The 17,370-nt window shown below is 43.0% G+C and overlaps 1 long non-coding RNA gene across 1 annotated transcript; it reads right to left on the reverse strand.

The window, feature by feature from the left end:
* Positions 1–6,498: 6,498 nt before the first annotated feature.
* Positions 6,499–17,032, reverse strand: LOC311444182. The gene is made up of 3 exons (XR_014697693.1): positions 16,889–17,032; positions 11,162–11,240; positions 6,499–6,592 (listed from the first exon to the last, which is right to left on the reverse strand). It is a non-coding gene; the product is annotated as an uncharacterized lncRNA (long non-coding RNA).
* Positions 17,033–17,370: the final 338 nt, after the last annotated feature.

The following is a 17,370-nucleotide window of genomic DNA, read 5'->3' on the forward strand; positions in this document are numbered from 1 at the left end:
GAGTAAATACCTTTACATGCTTGTTTTTGAAGAATCAGAACTACGAGCTTTCTCAAAGCCCCTCCACTTTATTAACATTGAGAATGTGTCCTTTGATATAAACTCTCCTAGAAATGATTCAGATGAATTAGCACAGGAAAATCTTGCTGAGTTGGAAAGCGCTGAATGGGAAGCGGTGCAGTCAGTGAATAATGAAAGTAAACCATCACTCTGAAGCATGACTAATGGTGACACGGCCTGTCTAGGAGAACAAATAACCAAAAGACATACTACTTGGCCCCAAAACTGGGCTGAACATTTTTTGAAATCACTTTACTGCTGTACGAAGACTATTAACAAAACAGGAAACCCTGCTGACTTGTGGACTACAAGTCCAAAGGGGAGATAGATGATTCACTTTGTAAAAGAGCAGGACTTATTACTCTTAGAGGCAATATTAATAGATCCATCCAAAATTGCCCGTGGAACAGATCTATCGACAGTGCCAAAAATCTTTAGCTGAAAAATGTGCAGAGAAACTTGAATCTGCAATGTAGAACGCTGCAGTGAAGTGATTACATTTTGTGGCACCTAAAATGCTTTTATCAAAAGATGACTTGACAAGACATGGAGATAGCTAAATGCTCACGACTGAACGTCAATCAAAAACTTACCCATAGTGTTCACGGTGCAGGCTGAGCCTCAGATCAGCAAAGGGAAAAATACTAAACTAAGGCTTACGGAGAGTATGTGTGAAATAGATCGGATATGTTTTGAATCTAAGTACATTCATGCTGCTTCCATCAGGTGTGGCTTCACTGCCTGCATGGGAAATGAGTTTGCCCCACAGTGTCTCACTGAGGAGCTCAGGGGTACACAAGTGGCAGGGGCATGGTGTGGCCCCAGGACAGGACTGGAGAAGTTTTCAGCTCAGTGCTGGTGGCCCAGCAGCTGATGGCTGCCAGCTGTAACATGCAGTGAAACAGCCGCCACCAAGAACATGTCTTTTCTTTCCAACAGGCAAGCACAGCTGAGCTGCAATTTGCCTTTAGCACAGTGACCCACCATATGCACGCTCCCACACCGAGTGCTCACCACCAGCAGGAAGGCCACCCCTGCCCACAACTTTTAGCACAGCCCAAGAGCCCCGTAACTCACCATTCAGCGTCACAGCACATCTTCTTCATCACAGCACCTCATCTTCTCTGGGGTGGCCAGGAAAAGGACAGCCCACATTTCCAGAGGTCCCCCAGGACCTAGTGATGCTTGTTTAAATGACCAGCTCTCTGTAGGCAGGCCTGGCTCCTGGCTGCATCAGTGGTCACTGACAGCACATGTGTCCTGCCCCAGAGGGGGACCTGCAGCAGAAACCAAAATTCAGTCATTGCAAACACTCTGTAAGTTATTAATTTTGCTATGGAAATGAACAAAGTAGTGGAGAAATGATGTGCCAAAGAGTCCATGGCTGCACAGAGCTCAGGCCCAGGAAGTCCCCACCGCTGGTTGCAGAGAGGAGGAGCACAAACTTCCTTTTCTGTGGCCCAGCTAAAATAAGGGACATCACCTGAGAAAAGGACAGGGTCGAATTATTGCACTGTTAAAAACAGGAGTGAAAGGAAGGTAAACAAAGCTTCATGCTTGATCTGCTATTTCCTTGCAACTGTCTAATTGCTTTCTATGCCCAAAGGCTTTGCAAAAGAAGGAGCAGAATGAAAGAGAATTGCCTTAAAGAAGTCAAATATACCTATTAAGAGGAAGAAAGCAAATTTTGCTATAGGGTATATGTATATGTATCAGTTAAACCTTTTAATGGGTAGACCTCCTTTGTGCTCCCAACACAGCACTGGCTACATTACACAACTCTATTTACTCCTTTAGTTAACTTGAACAAGCAGTTACTGCAGCAATTATTACGTTTTATGATGTACATAAAGTTTCTGATACAGTGAAGAGATAGGGTCAGTGTTCAAGCTTAGCTCAGCATTCAGCAAGCTTTCCTTCCTGGATGTTTTGATTACTTAGGAAAGCCTTAACCTCTACAACATAACGAAGGGCTGGAAAGTTGTAGGGTAATTTGTAGGAGAAGGGTGTGTATGAAGATATATGCACTATTATAAAGCTCAATAAATAATCACTTGAAATCACTGGCATTTAGGACTCTCCAGAGAGGAGCTTTCCCAGCCAGCTCCTGATCCCTCGTGCCCTGAGTAATTCCAGATTAAATACATGGACTTTGTGGAAGTGTACCTGACATCAGAAACCCACCGTGTATTTCCAAAATGCACATTAATTGGCTCCAGACAGTGGCAAGGGGGTCGTACGTGGCTACAACTGTAGGGATTTGGCTCCCGCGTCCCCAGCGTGGCTCAGAGGGAAAATGGTGAGAGCACAAATGGTCAGAGCTGGGGGAGTGATGGGAGATGTCTTCTGCTTGCGTTTTATGGAGAGAGCCCATAAAATTCAAAATCCAGCTGTGCACAATGGTGCAGCCTGCCTATTAAGAGGGCGGCATTTTCTCATGCCTATGGTTGATATGGGTTTAGGCACATCTGTGTACTCGCTTAACCCCCTTCTCTCCACCCGCTCCAGCTCAAGCCACTGTGTAGACATGAAAAGTGGGGATTTGTCTTTTGTACGTGAGGGTATAAAAGGCTTCCTGACTTCCACTGAAGGACAGTAAATGGCGGTTCACTTTGATTCCCTCTCAATGGTAATTTTACCTTGGTTTTACCCCAGGAAAACACGGCCTTCCAGCACTGGGATACTCATCCCCTTTCTTTTCTTCACCTCCAAGGCACAGGAAAGGGTAGCTTGGCAAAGCAGCCCGGGCACATTTTGCAACAGATAATCTATGGCTTTAGTAAAAATGCACGTGAAAGCATTTCAAGCCCACATTTCAGTAAACATTCTCCAGAATTTGTGGCTATTTATCAAATATGAATGCACATTTCAGGATAAGGATCTCATTTCCCCCTGGTGTTTTTGTTCCAAAAATAATTGGAAGTGACAATACAGAGAAAGATGATGCTTCAACTTCATGTTTAAAATAAATATAAGGCTGTCATCAGAGCCGAGCTGTCTTGTGAAGATCCCTCTCACAGGAGTCAACAGGCAGCTCTACTGATAGAGAATCGTGTTCCATTATTGATTAGCTTTTAAGTTCTTGTTACATATTAGATTAGGATCACTGTATGCATAGGGAATGAATAGCCCAATTACAGTCTAAAATAGCTCATCTCAAAGTGGTTTTGAATTTTGATATAGGAAAATTTTTAAGAAAATTACAGGGTTTATTAAGAAAGCCTTCAAGGCAGATATTTACATTTTTATTGCATGGCTTTTCATGGTGGAGAGGGCAAAATCTCCCTCCTTTATTGCACAAAGGCTGGTTTTAGCTCCCACACAATTATGTTTGTAAAAGTTTGGGAGGAAGGGGTTGTTGTGGCTTAACCCAGCAGGCAGCTAAGTACTACACAGCTGCTCGCTCACTCCCCCCTAGTGGGACAGGGGAGAGAATAGAAAGGTAGAAGTACAAGAACTCATGGGCTGAGACAAGGACAGTTCAGTGGGAGAAAAGGAATAAACAAACAAAATAATAATAATAATAATAATAATAATAATAATAATAATAATAATAATAATAATAATAATAAAGGGCAAGTGCTGCCCATATAATATGGAATGTCCCCTGGGCCAGCCTGGGCCTCCTGTCCTGGCCGTGTCCCCTCCCAGCTCCTGGTAACCTGCTGAAGCACATCCTAGCTCCCTGGAAAGGCACCAACATGGGTGGCCCTGGCTCACTGGGATGTGGAAACAGCACTCAAAACACAGCGTATCTGAGAGGGATGCTTAACCTGTTTCAGTTCATGTCTGCAGCAATTCAAGAGATTTGTGCAGTCCATAACTGCAGCAATTCCAGAGATTTGTGCTTAATTTTCAATAAATAAATAAACAAATAAATAAATGTTTGTTTGCTTTTGGACGAGTTTGAATTAGCTTTGTTAAATTAGCTTGTTGTTGTTGTTGTTGTTGTTTTGGTTTGTTTTGTTTTAAAGTCCAAAACATAATCATATTTAATTGCAACATAATTTTTAACTTGGGGTAGGACAAGGAGAAGCTCAAACTCTCAGCATTCACTCATCACAATGCCAACAATAATTGCATTTCACGGTTTTCATTACGCATATACCTGAATACTTTTGGTATAGAAAATAACTGCCTTTTTTTGACAGAGAATTTCCAGCCTTCGGCAAGGCGGAACAGTTTTAAAAACTGATCTGCCTTTCCCTCAAATTTGCCTAATTAATCATTCCTCTTTGTAGGTTAATCTCCCATACGAGGCTAGCGTTGACCACATCTCCAGCAAAGCATGGAAAAGGTCAGCAGAAATAGATTTTCCGAGGCCTTAGAGGGACTCTGCGGGCAAATGGTCACCACCACCCGACACTGCAAAAGTGTGATTAAAGGTAAACGGGAGAACCAGGTGGGAGAGTTGCATGACACCAGGATCCTTGCCAATGGAAAACGGCAGTGAAAATGCTCAGTAAATACTCCGGGCCCACTGACTTCGGAAGGTAAAGAATGAAATCTTCCTTAGAGAAAAGTCCTGCTCGCATAATTTTACATCACACACAGACTCATAGTATTCCTGCCACATAGGAAGCTCAAGTTTCCTTATTTTTGCATGGTTGCAAGCAATGTAAGCAAACTGGCAGCTTTCATTCAAGTAACCATTTGCGTATTAGCGAATTATGTCCAATACTTCGTATATATGTGTGCACACAATGTCAAATGGGCTTCTCAAGTCAGATCTCCCTCTCTCACTCTGCTGAAATGTATGCTAAGATATCCTATGTAAAGTTACAGTCTTTTTCCAAATAATGACCAATTCTGCACCTTGCTGGGTACAGTAGTTCAATCCAGGGTAGTATTTCTTGAACTGAGACTGACCGCGCATGTTTAAAATTAAACAGGCTCAAGAGAACTTACCTTATGTCCCGCAGATGAATATTTGCTGGCTGCAAAATCCAAGACATGGTCCTAGTAGATGGCTGCTCCACTTCGTGCACATCTGCAATCCAACAGGGAAAAATGTGTCTTTGTGCAGAAAACTTACAGCTGAATTTAGTAAGAAATTAGGCTGGCACAATACCATGGGGCTGGGTACTGAACCTGGGGCTGCTCTTGCCCTGAGTGCATGGATCCTTGCTGGCTATCAGCTGTGCCCATTGAACAACTCCAGACTTGAGCTTTCAGGGAAAAGCAGGGCTTATTTTCTACCCTGAAAACCACCCTGTGCAGTGGCCCATGCTGAGGCTCCAGGAGCTGCTCCATCACTTGTCAGTGTCTCTGGGCTCTGGTGTCCAAATGACCCTTTATTTAGCCTACAGCATGGATGATTTCTGTTAGCAAACAAAACTTTTACAGGCAAACAGACCAGGTTGACAAATGCATAATGGATGTGTTGAACCCTCATTAGAGCACTGTTCTCTGACAAGCTGCATGGTCCATCATCTATGTAGGATAACTTCCTAAAATGTTAAACACATGCACCATGCTTACCTAAGTGGGTAGTTACTGAGGACATAGTACTTTGCTCCTAATGGTGCAGTTTGCAGCCCATAAGCAAGAATAGAGTGCTCTCTGAAATAAAAAAAAAAATTAAAAAAAATCGCTATTGTTATTACTGCTACAACCTTATAATTAGAAATGTTTCTTTGCTTTCTTTTACCTCAATAAAACAAGAGCAAATATGTAGCCTCATCCATTTCTCTAAAGGGCTATGGAGAAATACTGCTTCAAGAAAAAAAAGAAGTGATAATTTCATAAAAATATATAAAACAAAATACTCAAGGCGTTTTTGAGAGGCATTCTCACATATTGCTGAAATTACACGCAATGTGTGAAAATTTGCATAACAAATGTGACAAGATGGTTACTTAAGGGACTGAAACAGAAGGAATAAAATATATATTAGATACCTCAGCTCTCATTAATTATTATTCTGAATGAGAAATAATGCCAGGAGCAAGAGGGGTGCCAGAAGAAGCAGTGGGGAAATATATTATCATGTATTTAAAAACCCTTAGAAGGTATAATAATAATTAGGAAATTATTGCACTACTGATCTTTTTTAGTAGCAGAGCAACCACCTGTTCACACTTTTATTAATCGCTTGCTTGCCTCTTCCTTAAATATTGTCTGTGAAGATCGTGAAAGGAAAAACTACCTGAGGAGAAAGGAGGGGACAGAATTCGTGTTATGCAAGGGAAGAAAAAAAAAAAAAACCTATAAAATTCATAATTTTAATTAAGAATCACATGTGAAAAGGCAGTAATATTTTGAGACCGTTTTATAGCAAAACATAATTTGGCTTCAAACAATAGATGGGAGATGGGGAGTATTATTATTATTGATTTTGTTAATTTGCTCCAGACGCCATGCCTTACCCAGCTTTGTCTTCGCCGTGCTCCCCAGAAGAGCGTGGCAGCAGCGATGTGGTGGAGGCAGCTCTGCGGGCGCCGCTCAGCACCGGGTGCTGTGCGAGCTCTGGTGCCCTGCCAAGAGCATCCCCGGGGTCAGGTCATCGCTGCGCTGGGAAACTGCAGCCCTCCTATTTCAGGGGATAGCGCCGGTTAAGGTATGAGTGAAGCGTTTGTGCTTTAACCTCAAACAGAGAAACCCATTTTTCTGTCAACATCTTTCCTTAAATCCTGCCTGGAATCAGCACAGAATTTCCTATCTGCTCCTTGCTGCCGTCAAATCTTGTTCTCCCATTTCCTCAAAAGTTTTGTCTTGGCCTTCTCTGGGATCACCATCTCCCACAGTCAGCAGCATTGCTTAAATGCAAAAGTGCATGTCCATTTTCCCCTTTAGTCTCCCTTATGTTTCTTTTCCCTATTCCTTCTCTTGAACTTCTATCCCAGCTTCACCACTTTGAGGTTATTTCCTGACTGCATTATCTTGTGAAACATTTCAGAGGTCTTTTCTCCATCCAGGAGGTTTTGAACTCAAACACAAGTCCTGATGCCATGGTTTGGGCACCCCCACAATGCTCTGTCCCATGGCCTAGCCTGACCTCATGAAGGAGACGGATTAAGTGAGCTCAGTACGGGCAGAAATAGGTGGGAGAAGGAAACCTGGTCTGTGGTGGCACTCCTAGCTTAGCAAACATCTGCTACTATTCCTCATCCTTCTGGGAATAACCCCATTTCCTGATATCTCTTTTCATTTTGAAGCCCAACCCTTAGATGTTGGAGGGTAAAGGAGATGAGGAAAGAGACAAAACACTTTGCTCTCATGGGGCAGATGTTTGCACCCTGCCACACAGGTGCCACATGACTCCATGGTGAAGGGCTGGAAAAGGAATTTCATTGCACCCCCTTCCCATACTGCACATGAATTCAGCAGTTATTAAGAGCAGAATCCATTTAAAATCATTTTAAGAGTGAAAATAAGGCCCTTTCTGGGGATATTATTTCTAAGTCATGTTTTACTCTGCCATTAATATACTTTTGGAATGCATGAGAGCTCCTTGCACCCAAGGCAGGTAATAATGGTCTATTAAAAGACACCATCTCTGTTCCCTAATGCTCTATCAAAGGTACATTGATGAAAATAGCCATCTGACTGCTCTCATCAGCTTTAAGAAATTCCATAAAAGAAAGAAATATGCTTTCCTCGTAATTGCTTTTGTCTAAGATTTATGACGATGTGAGTAACGGATAAACCAGGCACTTGCTGAACAGGGCTCAGATTTAAGACGGGCCAACGCTAACCAGGAGATGTCCCACTAAGCGATGCATTTCTTGGGAGAAACTTGGAAGTGTTTGCAAAAGCCACATTTACCACACATCTGGCTGCATTCCCTGATGGTGCAAACACACACAGCTCCAGTGAGGCCAGAGGTCCTGCGTTACCTTGCTCTAGGGGTAAATTTGGATCTAGGAGGCCAGACGCTTGAACAGCTTGCAGCTGAGAGAGGACTTGACAACATCTGGAAGATGTCCTGGGTGTGACTATACAGCTGAGTGAATAAGCAGGAGCATGTTTTGTGCCACCTATACCCAATGAAGTTGCACGTGTAGAGCATCACATGCCTGGGGATAGGGCCTGCATGCCCGGCAAAGCTGTTCATACTCGTGACAACGGTAACGGTAATGACAGTGGGAATGGGCTGTGTCATTAGCACTGTGGGTAATTATATCCCATTTGACAGCTAGTCATTTGGTTTAAACAGGTGGAGATGCAATGGTCATTGCTGTGCCTCTTTACTGTTCTGTCAATAATGTGGCCCAAGATTACCTAAAGCACAGGACTGACACTAGGGAGATTCTTTATCTATTTTTAGCTCTGCTATTGGTTTTTGGTGCAAACATCAAGTCACTTTAATTTTTGTCCTTGTCTTTTCCATCTCCAAAAGAGGAATAATGATTCCTTGCCTGATTTCATTGCACTTTAGAAGGCAATCAGATACTACAGATGTAAGTGCCATTTAAATGCTTGTAAACACGCCCGTGTCCCTCTGTATGGTGAGGCAATCACTGCACTCTCGAGAAGTGCAAACAAATTATTCAGCTATATGTAGTGAGGGTCTACAATCGTTACTGTATGCAGACTTCTGAGATTGCTTCACTTCTGTGTGCCCACCTATACATCCACAGGCCTACGGCTACCCTAAATGAGTGAGACTGAGGTCGTGCACCTTGAAATTAAGCAATGCCACCATAAGGATTGGCAAAACAGGGGATAACCATGCAGTAGAGGATTTAGGCTTTTCCAAAATCTTTTGCATGATGCCTGACACAAGCTGTTGCACTGTTCCTCCTCTGCACATGCTGACTTAGTCAAGCTTCTCACCCAGTCTGCAGGCAGGCACCACACTGTACATCCTCCCATCAATGTCTGGCCTGCCCAGTACCAAGCTCCCTCTCAAATCCTTGGTACCTCCTTTCATTCTTTCTAACCAGCCTGTCAGCATGTCCCTTTTCCCACCTTCCAAATTGCAGCAGAGTCCTCCTGCCAGCCTGACCTCTTCTTTCTCCTCAGGCCTGGCATTTGTCCCTGCTGCTCCCAGCATCAGACCCTCCGTCTCCATCACGGAGAGCTCAGAGGTCTGGTTTCTGATCCCAGAGTGAATGCTGACCTACGTCAGGCTGTGGAACAACATTTTTGGGATCCCAGCATAAGCTCGGGGATAGTCCAGCCCCACACAGAAGTGGAGAGAAGGTGGTGGGCATCATCTGGTAAGTGCTAGGTGTGACTGGTGTGGGATTGTGAGCTTTTTGGATTCTGAGCTGCCAAAATCTGAGTCTATACAAACCTGCACGCTCCTTCAAGCCCTTCCTCATTTTCTCTCTTTACATATACACACATTTTAGGACTCTTAACAGGTCTATATTTGGGTATTATTTTCACCTAGAATAAATAAATAAATAAATAACCAGCAAGATTCTACACCAAAGATTTGAAGCTTGTCAGAGCCACAAGTGAGAGCAGAGTAGTAAAGGGGATGTGTCAGCCCTTTTGGTATGAGGCAGTACTGCAGCCATGCTTTTAATACCCCAGCTATTTATTCAGCTTCTTTTTTTTTAGCTAATTACACCAAGAAGACTTTATGGGAACAGTTGCCAAATGCTTAAATGAGAGCATTTCAGCCATTATTTCAGTCCCAGGTTCCTATAGTAAAATGCACATGCTCACCTCATGCATTCAGTTGTGAATGTCTGACATATCAGTGATTAATTAATATTAATGGCAGGAATCACTTCAGATTTGCTTTATGCTAGAAATCACACACAATCCTGGCTCTAATCACTCGGCACATAAAGAAACTTTAATTGATAACCCAGGTTTAATATCCATCAGGAATGGATTCTGTAGGAGGAACAGAGCAATGTTCCCTATAATCATCCTAGAGGAGATAGAAAGCTTGTTCTACCAACATCAAAGAAGATTAGGCAGCAGAAGCCTGATAGTAAAGTAGCAATTATGGAGGTTTTTTTTTAATTCTGTGCACCTGCTTCATCAAAATAATAGGCATCTTTTAGCAAAATAACCTGAAACTCAGTTCACTGACTTTCAATTATCTGATGCTGGGAAATGCATCTGGAGAGACATGAAAAAAGGTGATAGACACAGAGAGAAATAAAGAGAAGGGGGAAATTAGAATGAGGGAAAATATGAAGGCCTATCTAAGTGGGTGTCATAAATATCCTGCACCTCAGGCTGATTACAGAAAGGGAATATTTTTGCTGAGTTAGGATTGTGGCATTGGGCGTGTTTGACCAAATCAGTCCCTGGTGCCTGTGGGCAATGCCTGTGACTGTAGTGAACAGCTTACACCAGGGATGGATTTGGCTCGTTGATTTTAAGGAGAAATTTAGGCATCAAACCTTAACACGAGCAAGGTAAGCTCAGGGTAACTTTCCACAAATGTTTCAGGCTGCATAGTTCAAAGCAAAAATAACTATCCTCAAATTCCCCTTTATCAGGTAGTCTTGCTATACAAAAATAGGAAAAGACCCCATAATTTTATTTCAAAACTTGTCTAAAATTGGAGTGGAGCCAAGCTTTCTTGAAGCTGGGAAGGAGAAGAGAGCCCAGGCACTGTCTTGGTTTCACTTGAGGGACTGCACCCCCATTCCTGGAAAAGCACAAGGCAGACGCTGGGACACAAACTTACAAAGCTTGCTGGGGGCTCACTACAAGTCCTTGTCAGGGTCCATGGGTGGTGTTCGCTTTTTAATAAATCCCAATCTTGTCTGAAAACAATTTTTCAGAGGACTGTGGGCAATTTGCTTAAACATTTCGTGATCTACTGTCCTGGACCCTCCACTGACAGAGCTGTTAACAGAGAAAAGCCACATTACCAACCTCATTACCGGGTAGAGTAGCAATATTTTGAATCTTGCCAGGCCCAGGAGAAAATCAAGGACAGCATTTTTCTGCCTCTTTTTTTTTTTCAGCTTTACATCTTTGTTGACTTCACTGTGCTCTCTCATACACATCTCATTACCTCCTCCATTGTATAAAGCCACCTCCACCTCTTTCTAACTCAGAAATGAGCCCCACTTTGAGCTGGACAGGATTGCTCCTTTTCCATATTTTATCTCCTGAGCCGTTGTGGCACATATTTGAGCACCCATCAACCTCTGAGAGACCCAAGGCAGGGGGAACTTACCACCACGTCCTCCTCTGCACATCTCCTCCTGGCTCAGCACTTTCCCCATCTTCAGAGCAGGTTGCCTTGTGAGATAGCCCTGTGGGTGAGTATGGGCTGAGATCACACCTGTGCCTTTCTGATCATGGTAGGCACAGGCTGATCATTCAGCAAGAACCACAACCACATCCCACCTCGCACATACGAGGTAGAAGCAATTCCTTTGCAATTAAGTAGAAATTTTTTGTGTGAATTCCAAATGAACCTTTGTAACATTATCATTAGTTTTCAATACATCTCTTATTTTACCTCATTAGAATTATTGGTAATAAATGGTAGTAACTGGATTGTAATTAAATAGGAATTAAAATATGACTTCTTAATGAACTACAGCAAAGCAATCACTATTTCAATATACATTAACTGCTGTTCTGTTAGGAATACAGGCAACTCATTTTTAATGAATTGTTACAAATTATTATGAATATATGGCCTAAGCCTACAAAATAGTCTCACATCAGTAACTGTGCCTGGTAGATGTCAGCCAGCTGTGCAATGAGCAGATCTACCCGAGGAACTCGGGACTTGTAAGATGCTAATGCCAACAGAGGAAACACTGAATTATGACATTTCCACAGTAAACTTTTGTATTATTATTATTATTTTCCAGGATGTTGCAGTTAATTTACACAAAGCCTAAGCAAGGAGCCATTGGGTGTGTCATCAGGGGAAGTGGACTAAAAGGTGTGAGAACACAACAGCAATAATACATGAGACAAGTGCATTTTCATACTGTTGGTTCTTGTATGATTATAATAAAAGTGCTTTGTAATAGGTCCCAAGGTGGTAAACTGCATACAGAAAACTCCATTTTATTTATTTATTTCTCCATTTCTTTATGCCTTTCTCTCTCTGTATATAAATTTATATATGTAAGCATATGGATGAATTAAATTTTGTTTCTAGAACTTGTGCAGATTTAAGAGCCACAGATAACATGCTTCTTTGTATTACTTTCGGAGATGTAAGAGGCACTCTGTGTAAGGATGTGCAAGCTCTATAAGTTATGTGCAAGCACATAACACTATGCACCAACTGTCTAGCAGAGGTTTTGAAGCAACGTTCGGGTGGGCTTGTTCTGGTTTGATGGGATGGGTGGGGGAGTGAACCCAGAGCACGCATGAAGTGCTGAAAGCCAACTGTCTGCTTGCACTTGGAAACCTCCAAGGCAGAGGCAGCAGCACGCATCCCACCAAGCAGCCCCACAGCCAGGCACCTTCTGCCCCCTCAGTGACCAACGCTGCCCTGAATTCCCCAGGCGTTCACAGGCTGCAATGTCCCCCCGGCATCTACTGAGGACTTTTTCCCTCCCAGGCTCCTCATTTCTGCCCCTCATCATTATCTCAGGCTGTTGATTTCTAAGGGTCAGGCAGCAGTTAGCCACCACAGACATGGGAGAATCAGCTCCCTTGGTCACAGTGTGAGCATTCCTCACTGGTTTGATCACAAGAACTGTTTCAGAATGCTTTCACATGCCCTGAAATGTCTTAATTTCTCCATTTGTTCTCCATCTCTATCTTTTTACCTCTCGTCATCCTTCAGGGCCAGCATCTGACTCTGACATTTACAGTCCCATTGGATTTCCAGAGGAAATTCAGAACCAGGCTGAGAACGGGATCCCTGAGAACCGCAGTCCCACCGCAAGGTGCAGCTGCAGGAGAGGGCAGCGTGCTTCTTCAGTATGTTTGTCATACCCAAATTTAAATCACAGAGATTGAACAGGGCAAGCAAACTCACTTTTTCAATTTTGTTACCTAATCAAAACTCTAAAGCTTCCTAGTGCCGGAGAGTGTTCACATATCATCCACTTTCCATATCCAATGCTGACAAAACAATAAGGCAGGAATAACATAAGTCGTGAGAAAACTAGTCTGTCTCATAAATCTTCCCAGGAAAGTGGCTGCTGTTTTATGTTATTGCAGTGTGTTGTTTCCAATGAAGTGATTACTGTTAGATGTATTTTTAAATTGGTTTTGGTATTTTTAAAAATACATGACTTTGAGAGTGATAGAAACAAGATTGAGTGGCGCTAGACAGTGCCTACAATATGATTAACTTTTTCCCAGACCAACTACTTCCAAAATTAAAGTTACCAATAGAGCTATTGTCAACTTTCACCTGTCTGAAAAGGGCTTGTTGGAGTCTGTGAAATATATGCAATTACCCAGTGCCCCCCCTAAACCCTCCTCTTGCTTCAGACACTACATCGCCTGCTTTCTGCTTCAAGATGTCTGATTAATAATCACTGGTGTTATTTTAAAGTGTGAATGTGTAAGTGTAGGCACCAGAGCTCTGTAACAGAGCCTCGAGTTACGTCCCCTTGTGACAGAGAGGTTGTGGCTTCTGTCCATGGAGGTGAGGAACAGCTTTGGGTATTAACAGGTTCAGCTGAAGGCATATATGTACACAAAAAGGCTGAGCTAGATTTACTCAGCTCCAAATCCATGTTAACCTTTTCCAGGTGAGATAAAGTTCATTTGGAAGACATTCAAAGCAATAAATATCAGGCGAGAGGCTTTCTCAGGGTTTTACAAGTCATTAAAACTCCAGGTAGATTTTACCTATCAAAGGCTTCACTTGCAGACTGCTGTGCTCACACAGACCTTTTCCTGGATATCGTCTTATCACTTCCAGCAGCTAACGAAGCCTGCAGCCACCCCAGGGCCCACCTACTGGGTCCCTCTGCCTGCTGTGTGCTGCATGGACCAGGCAGTGTGGGGTTAAACTTACCCAGACACGGGAGACTCAATAAGAGGCAAAAGGAAAATGAATTAGAGGAAAATCAACAGGCAGCAAAGGAAAAACTAAATTACATTTCATGTACACACATGCACTCCTTTGGCTGCAGGGGCCGAAAATGTAGCCAAAACTGGGCTGTTTTCATTCTAAACAGTGTATCAATCCATTGATTAATTTTACACTTTGTTCCTTATGAACCTGGGCTGGGGCCATGAATGCTGCTAAGAAAAGAAGAATATAGCCAAAAAGGAACTCTTAAAAAGTTGGCAGCTGTTTCAAGGCAATGTGTCTGGCCAGCAGGAAGGAGATGGCTCCTCCAGGGAAGTGTATGGAGCTGTAAAATCATTTGTGAACCGGCCCTGCTCAGTTTATAAGGTGTGCGACTGACTTAAAGTCAAGTTTCTTGCACAAATTTGTGACTTGTAAATCAAATGATAAAAGTAGCCTGAAGTATCATTTTTCCAAAAGGGCATTACAAGATTGGTTAAGAATGACTGTATTTCCTCACTAATACCATTAACTTCGGAATTGTTTCCATCCATTACCGAGCCGAACAAGGAGGGTTTACTGTAAATTGCTACACACTGCATGGTTCAGCTGCTCAGCTTTATGGTATAGGAAACAGAAATAAAATAAAATCAAATAAAGAAATACAGTAAAACACCATGGACCAATTTCAGTCTTGGTGTAATCAAATGCAAATGGGAATTGATGGCATTGCACTCACTCACACCAGGGCTGACACATCCCTTGGCTGCAGAGCAAGCGGAGGCAGCAAACCTCATCTCACCATGCCACATCCTAGAGCAGCCAAGGTGAGCAGGAGCAGGCTTCTATCTCATCATTTTCCTGTTACCTGCTATCTGCTGCCTAAGTGCTTCCTGTAAATCATATTTCACATCAGTATTTCTGTTCCATAAGTGGGTATTCCTTTCAGCACATTAGGAGGCTAAGGAATGATTTGGGAAATACCCCTAAAATCTCTCAGAGATAAGCCAAGTGTGACTTTGAAGTGTGACTTCTTGAGGTCTGTGTAAGATCTCAAGAAAGTGGGACGGAAGGATTGAAGAAGTGTGTCTGTGATATATCTCCTTCCTCATCCAGACCACTTTGCTCAGTGACGGATAGGGCTTCCATTTACTGGAGTGTCAGGAAACCCATGATACTGCTTATCTTGTTTGCATCAGGCAAGAGATAGCAGGAATCACTCTTACTGACAGGGAAACTCCCTGTATGTAAAAGACCAGCACAAAGCCAGGACACCCCTTAAGTGCCTTAGAAAGGGGATCTGCAAAGGCTCAGGGTAGGCGTGGATTACCCGAAAGCAATCCAACCATTCCCTTGGGCAACACAGTGCTTCACTGTCAGCATGCACCCAGGCATGTGTCTGAGGGAAGAGTTTGGCTCTCTGGTGAATTCACCTACGTGTTCAAATTTTGCAACTACAATGAAACAAAGTACACTTAGGTGGGCTTCTAAACCATTGCTCATGTAAAACACAAAGCTCCTCCTGCTGGGTTGCCTGGCCATCCAACTTTCAGCCCTGCCAAGCACCCACAACTTCAGCACAAGCACTTCTTAGCAAACAAGGGGTTCAAAAATCTCTGCATAGAATGAATTCTTTCCCTTCTCGCTGCATTTCAATACTGCTAATTGCTAATTAATCACAGACTTTGCCCAGCCTCCCCCTTGCCCAAGTTTTACGGTTAAAGTTTTGTTTGAACTACACTTCACCCAGCAGAGCAGCACTGGAGGGTCAACAGAGCTATGCCGTGTGCTATGAAAAGTGATGCTTCTGTTAAGAGGCCTCGTTATTGAAATAACTTTTGAGTTAATGCTTGGAAATAACTTTGAAATGAGGACTTGCACAGATTTGTTTTCTTAGTGCAGCAATTAGCTTCATGCGCAGTGACTGGCTGCAGTGCCTTCTGCCATGTCTGACACATTAAATAAATTATTCACTCCTACTTCATTAGCTGGAAATACAGTTTGTAATACCTGCCGAGCTGCAGGACAAGCAGCAAAGCCACAGATCATCTAAAATAGAAAAATGAAGTCAGGTTTTGCTGCTCCCACATAAACAGAAAAAAAAAAAAAAAAAAAAAAAAAAAAAAGGGGGGGGCGGGTTGGACAAGGTAAATAAGATAATAAGATATCATTTTTCCTACCACATGCCTCAGTCAGAAAACTACCCCCTGCCCTGTTTCCTTTTTAATGACCAGATTACGATTCTTTTCTTCTCAATGAGTTGGACTGCCTCAGTGAAAATCCCATTGTCTCTGGTGGAAATAACCTCAGCATTGGTTACTTTTTAATGAAAGCACAGTGTCACAGCCCCAAGAAACAGCTTATTGTTTTTACTGCCATCCCGTCTCTCTGTTGCAAGTGAGCTCTGTGCAAGAATTTATTTACCAGGCTTCGCGTGGGCAGGCAGTTTGTGGAAAGGTGGACGGAGGCAAGGGGAGGTGTGGGTTGTTGTTCAGGCTTGCCAGTCTCCAGCTGGCACACTGGGCCAGATCAGAGGACTGGCTGCTCCCATGGGAGATGGGGCAAGCTGTGGAGACAGCACCTACTGATCTAACAGCTTTCCACCCCCAACACCAACACCTTTGGAGCCTTACTCTGCTCCTCTACCCTCATCAGTCAAAGCAGGCCCTGAAACAAAGCCCAGACCCAGCCAACTTGAACTACATTCTTGAGATCAACATGTCCTCAGCCTTCAGAGGTACCGGAGCCAGTCCCTAGTAGCTGGGACACACCACGCAGTGAAATGAGTGGGACTCAGGCCATAATGCTGGCATGCATTTTACAAAGACAGACACCTGTAATTAAATTCCTAGGTACATATCCACGCATCAAAATGGGTGATGTGATTTTCCAGAAGTGCTAGGCGGTTATGGCAGTGGAGGCACCGAGGGGAACTCCTGTATGTGTGACAAACATGCTCACCTCCAGTGCAGCTGCCACTCTGAAGCAGGTGTGGATGACTTATGCCTTTCCCTTGCTCAATCAGATTCCCCCAGGTAGAATTAAAAGGTTTAGCCACTGCAGGCCAGCTGCACTCTCCCCAGCCACATATCCATGGATGACATAGGTCTGCTCTGCAAAAAGAAGAAAAAGTGTTGTTTAAAGAAGAAGAAAAAGGAGAGAAGAAATCTAATAAATATCCCATTATTTCCAGTGTATATTATGCAAAATTTGGCATGAAATCTTTATCTCACATAAATGTGAAGGTCACTTATTTGTTCATTAAATTCTCCTCAGTCTACATCATTATGCTCATAGTTTTTCTTATACTTAATGTATTAAGGGCCTGCCAAACTCATTAGACATCAGCTGATAAATGAATTTGAACTCACAATCTGTTAAAAATCACATAGGCACATTAGAGCAATATTTCCATGGCTTAGAGACCGTACACATTTAAATCT

The sequence above is a fragment of the Aythya ferina genome (assembly GCF_964211825.1).
Source record: "Aythya ferina genome assembly, chromosome: 13".
Taxonomy (NCBI): Eukaryota; Metazoa; Chordata; class Aves; order Anseriformes; family Anatidae; genus Aythya; species Aythya ferina.